Raw genomic sequence first — 14,857 nt, forward strand, 5'->3', positions numbered from 1 at the left:
AATTATAACATTCACACCTCACCTAATAAGATTGCAGAGGCAAATTACTGCAAGTTGACCGAAAATGCAGCTCTTGCTGAATCTTCAATTATTTATGCTCAATTCAAAAATAAGGTAGATTTTTTTCTGCTAGTTTAAGACATTAAAAAACTTATATGAAAATTTCTTCTACTGTTGGGGCAATATGGACACCGGATGACAAAGTAAAGCTGACACTTTAAAAAGAAAGAAAACACAAACAGCCATTCCATGAAAAACTGATCTAGTGGGTCACCGAATTCCGTGAAAATGTGTTATTTTGTTCCTTATCCGAAATAAGGACAGATTTTCAAACTTTTTGGACGAAATGAAAGCTAAAGAAAAATAAAAAAAATATTTTTTCAAAGTTTCATATTTTTTTCTGAAAAGTTGAAATTTTAAGCTTTTATTCCATAGAAAAAGATTGAAAATCGGTTGAGATGTTCAAAAGTTATGATTTAAAAAAAAAAATAAAAAAATTCAATGCGCTGAGTCCTACAGTGTGTGCCGATGAAAAATGACTGATTTTTTATTTTCAAAAAATGTACCTAAAAAACTAAAAAAAAATGTGTAGGGAGTCGATGCCGGTTATGGACCCTTTGCGTATTATGGACCCCCTACAGAAAAACATAAAATTAGCACTCAAAGCAACCGTATTGCTATGAAAATCCACCGGGGGAACTTCGATTGCATTGTTAGTCAGCAGTTTCTGGCAAAATATTTGGTTTGAGGCGCATAAATTCAGATATTTGAACAGTTTTGTATATGAAACCACACAAGAGGGTCCATAATACGCATTTCCAGGTGGGTCCATAATAGGCACGTCGGCTGCGAGCCGGATTACATGGGAATCAAACGGAGGGTCCATAATACGCAACGTCAAATTTGTAAACAATCCTATTATGGACCCCGGGAGGGTCCATAATAGGCATTCAGACAACAGTTTTCCAAGTGTATATTTCTCTGGGAAAATCGTATGATTTTGTATGTTGCATGGGTGTACTGTGAAGTAAAGACATTGAACTTGTTATTAGACTCCACAAAACGTATATCGGCCTGAGATATAATTGCGGAAAGGCGTCGAGAATGAATTTCAGCTACTAAGGGGTCCATTACTAGCATTGACACCCTACATCGCTGAAGATTGATAATCGGTCAAACGGTTCAAAAGTTATAATTTTTTAAAAATAAAAATTTTGCTAAATCGCGATTTTTCTGGTCACCCTATTTCGGAAATGGTCACCCTAATCAAAAAATCCAAAAACACATGTATCCTTAATTCGGATAAGGAATAAAATAGCAAATTTTCAATTAAATTTAATGACCCACTAGATCGGTTTTCATGGAATGGCTGCAAAATTATCCAAAACTCTTTAGCGTTTAATGCAATGATTACGATGCGAAACCACAAATCGGTTGAAAATCGTTAATTCTGTATTGCAGTGATACCCCCATGAGTCGATGTTCCATGACTCGATATCGACTCATGGAACCATATTAAAAACAAAATTTCATGGTTACTATGATGGTCCCTAGAAGCAGCTTTCCAAAGGATTGCTGTTCCATGACTCGATATTTCCATGAGTCGATGGTCCCTTCAATATCGACTCATGGAGGTTTCACTGTAAAACTAAACTGGAGGCAATATTGAAAGCATCTCTTTAAAAAATATCGTAAATTGGTTTTTTATCATGTTTTCAGTGGCACAGTGAACGATCACTATGGTTTCTTGGATGTGTACTTCATTTTCCGAGGTTCTGGGAATAATCGCGGGACAATTTTCCTATAAACGTTATGGTGTCCATACTGCCACTTTGCCCCGCAAGCTTGATGATGACTACCAAATATGCTTTTTTTAAACCTTTTTTTGGAAATGAAATATTTTTTTTTTTCAAAATTTTGCAACAGTGTTTAAGAAATCTCGCGTTTAGTATCATACAGGCGTATCTGCATTGATCGATTTCTCTTCGTCGATTTTCTCTTTGTCCTAGTACAGGGAATTCAATCAATTTAAGGTAATATTTTTCGATGTAATATGACGAAGGACGATGAGTTCTGTCTACTGAATCGAAAAAAGCAGTCAGTAGCAGTCACCCGACCGAGTGATTAGCTGAAGAGAAAATCGATGAAGAGAAATCGATCATTGCAGTTACGCCCTTATGATACTAAACGCGAGAAATGCTTGAGAACTCTAAAAAGAATATTGCACATGAAAAACAGCATAATATTCATGTATTTACAGTCAAAATAGGAAACTTCCTTAGGGTGTCCATACTGCCCCGTGTCCCCCTAGATTGCGCTCAACTATTATCACTCCTCAATATAAATGTTCCATACCGTCAACTTCGATCGAACCATTTAAAAGTATGTGCCGATCGTTCAACCGTTGTTTCAATGAATTTGATTTTCATCTTTTCCGTTCAGCTCTTCGTAAAAAATCCATCTGGTTCTGGCAAGCTAGGTTTATATTAGTCATAGTTATTAAGTAGATTTAAGTAAGACAGCGTAACAAAAATGACATTTTTTGGGTGTCTCAAGGATTAAACTATGTGTCTCTAGTAGATATGGGGTCTCTGAATCTGATGTCGTTCTCAGAAATGTTTCTGCACGTCACAATTTTCAGCAAGCATGCATAAAAGGACTTAAACTTTCATTTCAGATATAATTTGGTTGAAATTGCACGATAATTTTTTTTATTAAATTGTTTTTTTCAACATGCTTGCAATCTCCATACAAAACTTTTCGTTTTTCTTATATGGTAAGAGACAATACTTTTCTAACACAATAAAACATGAATTTTGCGCATTTACAGTATTATGAATTTTGCTTATAAGTATTCGTTCCCAAAACGTTAATTCGTCCGCTGAGGTGCGCTGCTGTCGTCATGATTCTGGTTTTCGAAAGCAATGTCAAAACATTCGGAAGAATATATTTATTTACACCGCTTAAGTCAAGTAATGTATGAAACTGAATGAGATCCAATGGTAGAAAGTTCCAATAAAACTAACCTCACATATCCTTGTTTTTCTAACCTCAAACTAGTGCTCTTACAAGCCGGATCTCAATTTTTATGAAAGTAGAGAAATAATACAAAAAACAAACGTGTGTAGAACACAGAGAATGGATATTCCTACCTTTTCCGCCTAACTGTTTTACTGTTAGTCAGCTTATAACAGGAAAATAAAACATTATTCCCCACAGCGGCATGTGATGGATGCGTGGAAAATCAAATCTTTAATCCACTGACTAGTAGCGCTACCTAAGTATAGATAACTAACAGTATGTTGTGTTTCGCGCTTGGAGGCGTATTGCTATATACATGAAGTTTGAATTCTGTGGCGAATTAAGCAAATAATTTGCCATACAAGCTGTGAAACTTGCATGTAAGTTGGCTGATATAATCAAATTTTGCATTTTCAACAGCCAATATCTCAAAAACTTAACGTGCTATGATATTTTTGAAAACGACAATGGATTTAACACCCCTTAATTAAGTAAATAACGGTATTTTTGCTATTCCGTGGTTTATTAGCCTACTTTTTATCAATAAAATGAGCCACATAACGGCCTACTTTTCCTAACAAAAGAAACGAAACTGAAAAGTGCTACTTTTCAGCACTGGTTTGAGTGCTGAAAAGTAACACTTTTCAGTACTGTTTTGAGAATCGCGAACTAACTATCTGAAAGGTTCTTACAGCCTGTCTTTGGAATACTTTTTGTTTTTCAATGACTTGCTACTTTTTCTACATTTATTAGACGATCCGATATTCGTGTATGCGATTCTGGTTCGTCATCGGGTCATATAGCAAGACGTAGACGAGGCAGTAGAATCATCTACATTACTTCTAAAAATTCCGGTGCGTGTCAACAATTTGGCTATTCATGTGTCATTTGTACAATTTGGTATAAAATTGCATGCAGCATCTTACCTGGCCTGTCCTCGAATATCTGTTGAGTCTTGATCACTGTAGGGAATAGATGTAATAGTATACAAAAATAAGATTGGTTCTATTTGAATGAAAAGAAAAAAAAAGTAAATTGTGAAGTGTAAAAAAGTAACTTATTTCAAATATTGGGTGTTTGTAAACCAGAGTGTAGAAAAAGGACTTTTGGGATCGCAAGGGTTTAAATGCGCGCAAGGCCCGTAGAGGGTTGGAATGCGAACGAATTTCGTAAATAATTCAGTTTTGAAACGGATTTATGCGACATCGGACGTGAAATTACGACAATGACGCAGTTTGTGGGGAACCGAAGCTCCCAATTGCTTTATTGCTCGGCCACAGTAATTTTATTTTTCAACGCGGATTATGATTTGTTTTAATTTTCGGAAGTTTTCTAGTTTGCTTGTTTGTTTCATTCTGTTTCGCGTAAGTGTGCGGTTGTAAAATTTTTGCTTGTAGTGTTGTGTTTTCAGGTGATGAGGAAAAAAAAAGGATGAAGCAGATGGCTGATCCGAATCGTTTGTGTATGGTGTGAGGTGAGTGTTTGTTTGCGTGAACTGCAGGCGCTGTGAGGGTGGTATGGCGAAGAAGAAATTGTTATTACAGTGAGGTCTCTTTTCATGCGGTCCTGATTATTGACTGTTTAACGATAAACTTGCGACGATCGATGCGCCATCATATTTCACATAACAGATGGTATTAGAACTAACTTGGAGGTGATGATTTGGAGGTTATTTGGCAATTTGGAGGTTAAAATCCCCTCCAAACACTAGCGATTTTGCACTCCAACACTAGCGATGTTGACGTTTGATGACGAATAGAGCATTGCACTATTTTGATGTACGATTTTGATTGAGTGCGGAGCCTCATACTAGAAGTATGATTTGTTTGGTAACTAGTGAATGTCAGTGGTAGCAGTTCAATTCAATACACTGAACGTCTTATTTTTTAAGAGTTTGGCGGCGGTCGTACGCCGCAGCCGTTACAGAAAACTGACATCAACGGAATAAAAACAAATAAACTTCCCACTAATATTACGAGATGACTCGAATTTCATAAACAGAAACCGAACCCGAAAAAAAACTAGAATAACTTTATATAGTTGATGACACGGTGACATTATATATTTTTTTGAGTAGTGTTCAGCAAAATGAGAAGCTTGAACGTAAAAGAAACCGTATAATGTGTTTTTCATTGAAACTATTGTAAATATACAGTACATACGAAAACGAGCCGAATATATTTCACAGACCATTCACATACGGTTCATTCCAACGGAACCAGGGATTGAATGCGGAGAAAATTGAGATTATCTCTCAATTATCCCTCTCTGTAATAATCGTGATCCGCAGCACAACATGAGAATCTGCTTATCTACTGCTAAAGCTATGATTGAATTGAGTGGATAACGCTGAACAAAAAAAAAACATAAACAAGCTCCAAACGTGGGGGGATACTATTGCTATCAGAACACGTCCCTCAACGGTAAGTGAACGAGAAAAGTAAAAAAAAGGAAAGGTATCGTTCACAGCTGTTACTTATCAAACTTGTTACAACTTGCGTAATATTGTCGATCATGGACCGATACATATGAAATGTTTTTTTTTTCGCTTGCTTGGATTGTGTATCGAAATCAAATGAGAACGATTGGAACTGATATATTGTATAGTTGCCCAATGGGAAGTACATAATAAGTTTAAGGTAAACTTGCGATATTATTTGTAAATTGACATAACAATACAGCACCAGATTTTATGTTGAAAGTGGAGACAAATCATTTGATTAATGAAAACGGCGTTTGTAAAAAAAAAAAAAATAAAAAAAATCATCCCAAGGATAGGTATGTAGTTTTATGACATGCTTGAGGATTTATCAAGCTGTTGAGCTTAACCAATATATAACTTAAGATCAGATTTTTTTATTGCGGTTCGTTGTAACAAATCCGCAATGGTTGTCGGAAATGGTGTAAAATTTAAAATGTTTCATTACATCGGAAATGTGATCTTGTTGGGTCAAAGGCATTTGAAATCCCGCTTTGGAATGAGTTGGTCGATGGGTCGGAATAGCCATCGGACCTAGTTGGGTGAAAGGAATTTGAAATCCAGCTCTGGAGTGAGTTAGTCGATGGGTCGGAATTACAAATGGGCAAAATGGTCCAATTATGGGAACGAATCGTAGGTGACTCACTCACAAAAGTGAATCGACTTTTTCGATCGATTCAGTGACTCATTTAGTAATATGGACAATGAATCATGTATCTCGCTTAAGGAACGAAAAATATAACAGTTTTTGAAATAGAATATTTTTCAAAGAACAAACTATTTACACAGGTCTGGCTCATTTTATTGTTATAAATCCAAGTCAAAAAGAGTTGGTCGATGGGTCGGCATAGCCATAGGGCCTAGTTGGGTCAAAGGAATTTGAAATCCGACTATGGAGTGAGTTGATCGATGGGTCGGAGTAGCCATCGGACCTAGTTGGGTCACAGGAATATCGAAATCCAGCTCTGGAGTGAGTTGGTCGATGGATCGGAGAAGCCATCGGACCTAGTTGGGTCAAAGGAATTTTTAAATCCAGCTCTGGAGTGAGTTGGTCGATGGGTCGGAGTAGCCATCGGACCTAGTTGGGTCACAGGAATATCGAAATCCAGCTCTGGAGTGAGTTGGTCGATGGGTCGGAGAAGCCATCGGACCTAGTTGGATCAAAGGAATTTTTAAATCCAGCTCTGGAGTGAGTTGGTCGATGGGTCGGAGAAACCATCGGACCTAGTTGGGTCAAAGTAATTTTTAAATCCAACTCTAGAGTGAGAAGGTCGATTGGTCGGAATAGCCATCGGACCTAGTTGGGTCACAGGAATATCGAAATCCAGCTCTGGAGTGAGTTGGTCGATGGGTCGGCATAGCCATCGGACCTAGTTGGGTCACAGGAATATCGAAATCCAGCTCTGGAGTGAATTGGTCGATGGCTCGGAGAAACCATCGGACCTAGTTGGGTCAAAGCAATTTGAAATCCAGCTCTGGAGTGAGTTGGTCGATGGGTCGGAGTAACCGGAGTCAAAAGGAGTAGTTGGGTCACAGGAATATCGAAATCCAACTCTGGAGTGAGTTGGTCGTTGGGTCGAAGAAGCCAAGTTAAGCCAAACGAATTTTGAAAACATACTCTGAAGTGAGCTGGTTGATAGGTCAGAAAAGTCATCGGACCTAGTTAGGCCGAATAAAATTGATATGCTTTCGATTATTTGTCTTGTACCAGTTAAACTCAGTAAAGAATAACGTGAGTAACAAACAATCAAGTGTGTAAGTGTGTAACTAAAATCAGAGTAAGCTGTTTGTAGTGAGTTAGAACACGTAAAATGAGATGATTGTTGAACATTTTATGATTTTGCTGCTAATGGGATACTTCGAGCCTGGTAAGCTCAATAGCAGAATAGCATGAATAAAATCAAAGTGAGCTATAGAAAGTGTGATAGGACATGCAAAATAGGATGATTTTTAGGATATACTTGAACATTTTCTGATTTTGCTGCTAAAGGGATACATCGAGCCTGGTAAGCTCAATCCAGAATAGCATAAATAAAATCAGAGTGAGCTACAGTCAGTGACATAAGTTAGTAACCAAATGCTGTTTTTCCATACAAAATGCCCAAGTTTGGGGTGCTGTATCTCAGTTTCTGGTAGTCCGAATTGGCTGAAATTTGGATGATGAACTACAAATAACTTGAAATTCGGCTTGTAAAGGAATTATTACATTGCAGTCATTTTACACTGAGTTTCAGAGGGTTGTTCAAAGACAAAAGTAAGTAACCGAGATACTTTTCAATTTAATTGGAAAACGGTAAGTTGTGGAAAGTTGGTGTGTGCTGCAAAGTTGTGGAACTTCTGAAGTTAAACAACTTTGTGGAACAGACAAACAACCCACAACTTACCGTTTAAGAATTAAACTACAAAGTCTCTCGGTTACTTACTTTTGTCTTTGAACAACCCTCTGAAACTCTATGTAAAATGTCTGCAATGTAATAATTCCCTTACAGGCAAAACTTCAAGTTATTTGTAGTTCGTCATCCAAATTTCAGCCAATTCGGACTACCAGAAACTGAGATACAGCACCCCAAACTTGGGCATTTTGTATGGAAAAACAGCATTTGGTTACTAACTTATGTCACTGACTGTATAGAAAGTGTGATAGGACATGTAAAATGAGATGATTTTAGGATATATTTGAACATTTTCTGATTTTGCTGCTTAAGGGATACTTCGAGCCTGGTAAGCTCAATCCAGAATAGCATAAATAAAATCAGAGTGAGCTATAGAAAGTGTGATAGGACATGTAAAATGAGATGATTTTTAGGATATATTTGAATATATTTTGATGTTGCTGCTTGAGGGATACTTCGAGCCTGGTAAGCTCAATCCAGAAAAGCATAAACAAAATCAGAGTGAGCTGTTTGTAGTGTGATGGAATATGTAAAATGAGATGATTTTAGGATATTGCTGAAATTTTTTTGATTTTGCTGCTAAAGGGATACTTCGAGCCTGGTAAGCTCAATCCACAATAGCATAAATAAAATCAGAGTGAGCTATAGAAAGTGTGATAGGACGTATAAAACGAGATGATTTTTAGGATTTAATTTAACATTTTCTGATTTTGCTGCTTAAGGGATACTTCGAGCCTGGTAAGCTCAATCCAGAATAGCATAAATAAAATCAGAGTGAGCTATAGAAAGTGTGATAGGACGTATAAAACGAGATGATTTTTAGGATTTAATTTAACATTTTCTGATTTTGCTGCTTAAGGGATACTTCGAGCCTGGTTAGCTCAATTCAGAATAGCATAAATAAAATCAGAGTGAGCTATAGAAAGTGTGATAGGACGTATAAAACGAGATGATTTTTAGGATTTAATTTAACATTTTCTGATTTTGCTGCTTAAGGGATACTTCGAGCCTGGTAAGCTCAATCCAGAATAGCATAAATAAAATCAGAGTGAGCTATAAAAAGTGTGATAGGACGTATAAAACGAGATGATTTTTAGGATTTAATTTAACATTTTCTGATTTTGCTGCTTAAGGGATACTTCGAGCCTGGTTAGCTCAATCCAGAATAGCATAAATAAAATCATAGTGAGCTATAGAAAGTGTGATAGGACATGTAAAATGAGATGATTTTTAGGATATATTTGAACATTTTCTGATTTTGCTGCTTAAGGGATACTTCGAGCCTGGTAAGCTCAATCCAGAATAGCATAAACAAAATCAGAGTGAGCTGTTTGTAGTGTGATAGAATATGTAAAATGTGATGATTTTAGGATATTGCTGAATTTTTTTTGATTTTGCTGCTAATGGGATACTTCGAGCCTGGTAAGCTCAATCCAGAATAGCATGAATAAAATCAGAGTGAGCTATAGGAAGTGTGATAGAACATGTAAAATGAGATGATTTTAGGATATTGTTGATTTTTTTTATTTTGCTGCTAAAGAGATACTTCGAGCCTGGTAAGCTCAATCCAGAATAGCATGAATAAAATCAGAGTGAGCTATAGAAAGTGTGATAGGACATGTAAAATGAGATGATTTTCAGGATATATTTGAACATTTTCTGATTTTGCTGCTTAAGGGATACTTCGAGCCTGGTAAGCTCAATCCAGAATAGCATAAACAAAATCAGAGTGAGCTGTTTGTAGTGTGATGGAATATGTAAAATGAGATGATTTTAGGATATTGCTGAAATTTTTTTGATTTTGCTGCTAATGGGATACTTCGAGCCTGGTAAGCTCAATCCAGAATAGCATGAATAAAATCAGAGTGAGCTATAGGAAGTGTCATAGAACATGTAAAATGAGATGATTTTAGGATATTGTTGATTTTTTTTTATTTTGCTGCTCAAGAGATACTTCGAGCCTGGTAAGCTCAATCCAGAATAGCATAAATAAAATCAGAGTGAGCTATAGAAAGTGTGATAGGACATGTAAAATTAGATGATTTTTAGGATATATTACTAAAGGGATACTTCCTGCCTGGTAAGCTCAATCCAGAATAACATAACTAAAATCAGAGTGAGCTATAGGAAGTGTGTTAGAACACGTAAAATGAGATGATTGTTGAACATTTTATGATTTTGCTGCTAACGGGATACTTCGAGCCTGGTAAGCTCAATAGCAGAATAGCATGAATAAAATCAGAGTGAGCTATAGAAAGTGTGATAGGACATGTATAATGAGATGATTTTTAGGATATATTTGAACATTTTCTGATTTTGCTGCTAAAGGGATACTTCGAGCCTGGTAAGCTCCATCCTGAATAGCATAAATAAAATCAGAGTGAGCTCTAGAAAGTGTGATAGGACATGTAAAATGAGATGAGTTTAGGATATTATTCAAAATGTTCTTATTTTGAAACTAAAGGGATATTTTGAGTCTGGTAAGCTCAACCCAGATTGACATAACTAAATCAGAGTGAGATGTTTGTAGAGTGTTATCAATCATATTGTCAATGAGAGTAGAGGAGAAGGTGAATGTAGGGAATAGATGTAATAGTATACAAAAATAAGATTGGTTCTATTTGAATGAAAAGAAAAAAAAAAAGTAAATTGTGAAGTGTAAAAAAGTAACTTATTTCAAATATTGGGTGTTTGTAAACCAGAGTGTAGAAAAAGGACTTTTGGGATCGCAAGGGTTTAAATGCGCGCAAGGCCCGTAGAGGGTTGGAATGCGAACGAATTTCGTAAATAATTCAGTTTTGAAACGGATTTATGCGACATCGGACGTGAAATTACGACAATCACTTCCATGCATCTATCAATAAAGCGTGAAAATTTGTGACAGTCATGTAGTCGGTATGTATCACAGCCTACCTGATTGGAAAATATTGAGCCTATACGACGCAAGGATGTCTACGTGGGTTCTCTTGAAATATGTTTGTGATCCTAGATAGAATTCGATTAAATGTTTTTTTTTGTAATAGCAAAAAATGTTGTATGCAACTCGTTGCAAAACTCGATTTTTTCAGCACTCATCGTATTTATCCAACTCGACGAGCCTCGTTGGATAAATGTACGACTCGTGCTGAAAAAATCATCATTTTGCATCTTGTTCCATAAATAACTATTTGATGCTTGAGACAAAAACGTGTTCCGCAGTGTAATCTTTGTATCAGTTGGAAACAAATGTAATGTAATGTAATGTCTGTTGATACGAAAAAAAGAGGAGATTTTGCACCCATTTGAGAAAGAGCTCAATATTGCTCAATTCAAATGGACTTTTGCCTGCTCCAAATAAACAAATAAACAAATAAAAAAAAACTAGGTATATGAGTGTAAATCAACATTTGATGCGATGGCATGTATGTTTTATAATTAAAAGAAGATTGTAGAAAACCATTGAACATGTTTGCGCAGAAACAGTAATGTCTGAAAACGTTAAATACATGTTTTACTTTAAAAAGTATGAAAAACCATGTTCTAAACTGTTTATTTTAACGATATAAAACTGATTGTAGAATTCAAGTACCCGAATTCCGGCGCGTGGTTTCTTATAAGAAAAGAAAATTTTCTTGCTATTGAAGAAAATTTATTTTCTTCGAAGAAATTGTCCGCCAGAATTCGCATACAGGAATTTTTTTTTTTCAATACACTTTAAATTTTCAATATTTAAAGCAATTTCTAAGATGTCAATGAGCATAATAGTAGGTTTTGATACAAATATTAAAATGGCCAGGCCCACTGTGCAGACTTGGGGTTTGAAGGTAATTCTTACACAATCAAATTCGTGTTAAAAACACAAAATTAAAACAATTTTTTTCGTGGTTTGTTTTAGTAAAAGAAATATTTCGGCCCAAACATATTCATTAAATTTCTACAAATGAATTCACGCCAAAAAAACTACATGCCCATTCTTTGCACATTATTTTACATGTAAACGGCATGAAAATTTAGAAGTTCTCATAGGTTTATTAATGTAAAAGTTTTGATTGTAGCCCAAAATTTAACAAACATATTCACTGAACTCGTATAATCTAATTTATGCTGAAAGTGTAGTAGTAGTTTTATCACTTTGAAATTTGATTTATATGCAAACAGGTTAAGAAACCAGGATTTATTGAAGGTCTTTAATAAAAAAATAATAATGTGTAATCTCCATTTTTTATATTACTATTTTAAAATGTGTTTTTGGACTACTGCAATCAAATTAATGTCGAAAAAACTACATCTCATTGCTTTGAATTTTGATTCATAGGCAAACAGTTTAGAAAAAAAGTATTGCTTAGTTCTTTTCAGTAACGTTAATTTTAAGTTAAAACCTTTTTTTTATTTGTGCGCTAACATGTTTACTGCACTTATACAAGCAAATTTATATTGAATAATGGTCAAAAATGTCTCATTGAACAACATCGTAGAAGGAAAATTTTACCTAGAACGTTCATAATCGAAGATAAACCTGATCTAGATCAGTTATAACCTATCTAGGTGAAAACCGAAGCGATCAAAAAGTAGTGCCACTTATTCGAAAATACTTTGTCGATTATGCCAAACGGCAATGGCAACAGTAACCCAAAATTTAATAAATTTAAAGTAAATACCGGTATTTTGATGCTTGAGACAAAACGTGTTGAACATATTTCCCAGAATGACGTTTCCCAGAACGCCATTCTCCAGAATAGGACATTTCCCACAATTCTGTTTATTTTTTTTTAACAAAAGTTTTGATGCAGTCTTTTAATTATTAAATGAAGAATTTCTTAATCGTTAAATCAAGAAAATTATCAAATAAAGCACCACCTACGGTCGGAAATGTAATCAGAACTGTTTGGACGGTTTGCATATAATTGGACGATTTCCGCTTTACAAAATTTCAAGGTCGTTTAATCCCTTCTTAGAGTTGATAGATTCTGCTCAAATTTTCACAGTAGTTATTTGCTGCAAAAGGAAATTATCGAAGATAGGGGAAATTTTCTATTGTATTTATGTTCAATTATACTTAATAATTACGAAGACAATAAATCTAGAAAGAACAGCCAATGTTCGAAAGAAGGAATAATATCCTATGAAAGCAAACAAAAAGAAACAAATTCTACCAATTTATTTTGTGAATACAAAGAATATCACCCTTTGGAAATACATTTAAAAATAACAGCCTATTTGAAAAGAAGGAAGAATAACTATAAAAACAAAAAAAATCGAATAGCTTAGGTCAAGTTTGGTTATAAAATATAGTATGACATATGTAAAAGCAGCTTATCTTAAACAGTTCTACTACTTTTCCCCGAATGTCGGCTCCCTGAACGCCAGTTCTCCGAATGCCAGTTAACCGAATGACACTTCCCAAAATACTCCATTTTCCCGAACACCCCAGTTCCCCGAAAAGCGTTTAGCTATCATAATTGTCATAACTTTTTGCGTTTCAAGGTGGTGAGAACCGTCCATCTCATATGAATCCTTATTTACTTGATTGGCGGTTCTTCCGAGTTTACTGTTCTCGGCATTTTTGGCAAGATGTGATGACTCTAATGACCTTATAATTTATTATTTTTCCTTCTTTTGATTGTTTATCAGTTCAGCACCCAGCCCCTAAAGACTATTCTTGTACCTGTTTTAACTGCATCAATTTTCAAGGAAACGTGTTATTCGAGATAATGGCTTTCGGGAAAATGGGTCTTTCGGAGAGCTGGCATTTGAGGACATGACATTCGGAAAAACGATAATAGGAAAAAATTAACACAATCATGTTGAACAGTTGTAAAATTGTTAAACTGCTTTTAATGTAAAATATGTAATAAAATAGTAATAATAGTAAACATGTAAAAACAATAAGGGGTCCTAAATCATGATTTTTAAATAAATTTATGTTTAATTAAATATGAATTATTAAGATTATGATCGGGTCTGGCCATGAACCACATAGTCATTTTTTTTTAATTTCTTTATTAGTATCATTCCAAACATTACATTCATTATTTCTTATATCTAGGTGTTTTAGACTAATTTGGTAAAACAAATCTAAGATTTTATTAACATTTTGTTAACAACATATTACATTTCATTTGCCGTAGCAGTTCCGATTTTTTACAGGTGAGTTGATTTCACCTTCTTATAAGAGAGAAAAAAAAGTTTTCAATTTACTTAACCTAACTTAACCAAAACATATAACGCATTAATCGTGGCAATAGAAGATTGTAACGATTTTTGCCTGAAATTATTGATTATTTTATTTGACATTTGTTCCAATGTTTCAACATTGGATATTCTATGTAACTCATTGGTACTATACCAGGGAGGAAGCCTCAGAATCATCACCACATAGTCATTTATTTTGGATTTTCAAGACCTCCTTATTCCCTCTGCGAGATCTTTTGTCCATACAATACAAATTTGTATTGGTATCTTTGGTCAAAACCTTTGACGTTCTGGGGTTTGACTTTCTGGAAAATGTCCTAAAACCAACGTGTTCCGCAGTGTAATCCATTTAGATTTTTTTGATCCTGTGGTTTTTTGATCCCGGGGCTTTTAGCTTATACAAACAGATGTAACAGTTACATTAGATTACGATCAAAATCATAGTCAGGATTACATGTACGCCCAATGCTATAATCCGTGTGTTTGGTTGACAGTAGCGTTGAGCAAATTTGTCTAAAACATCGATGTTAGTGAATCGATTCACATTTGAACTGCCGAATCGATTCACCGATTTAATCGAATCCTTTGAATCGATGTTCTTGAATCGATTCGAATCGATTTAAATTTTTTTTTTTTATTTTGAAATGAGACCAAATGCATTTACATTGTGTTTTAACATCTCTGAATTTAAATTAATTATTAAAGTCATCAAGACAAATTTACTATTTCAAGGCTAGTTCAAAATTTGGTTTCTTTTCATCAGTTCATTAAGAAATATTCATAAACTTTAACA

This window comes from Aedes aegypti, chromosome 2, assembly GCF_002204515.2.
Source record: "Aedes aegypti strain LVP_AGWG chromosome 2, AaegL5.0 Primary Assembly, whole genome shotgun sequence".
Taxonomy (NCBI): domain Eukaryota; kingdom Metazoa; phylum Arthropoda; class Insecta; order Diptera; family Culicidae; genus Aedes; species Aedes aegypti.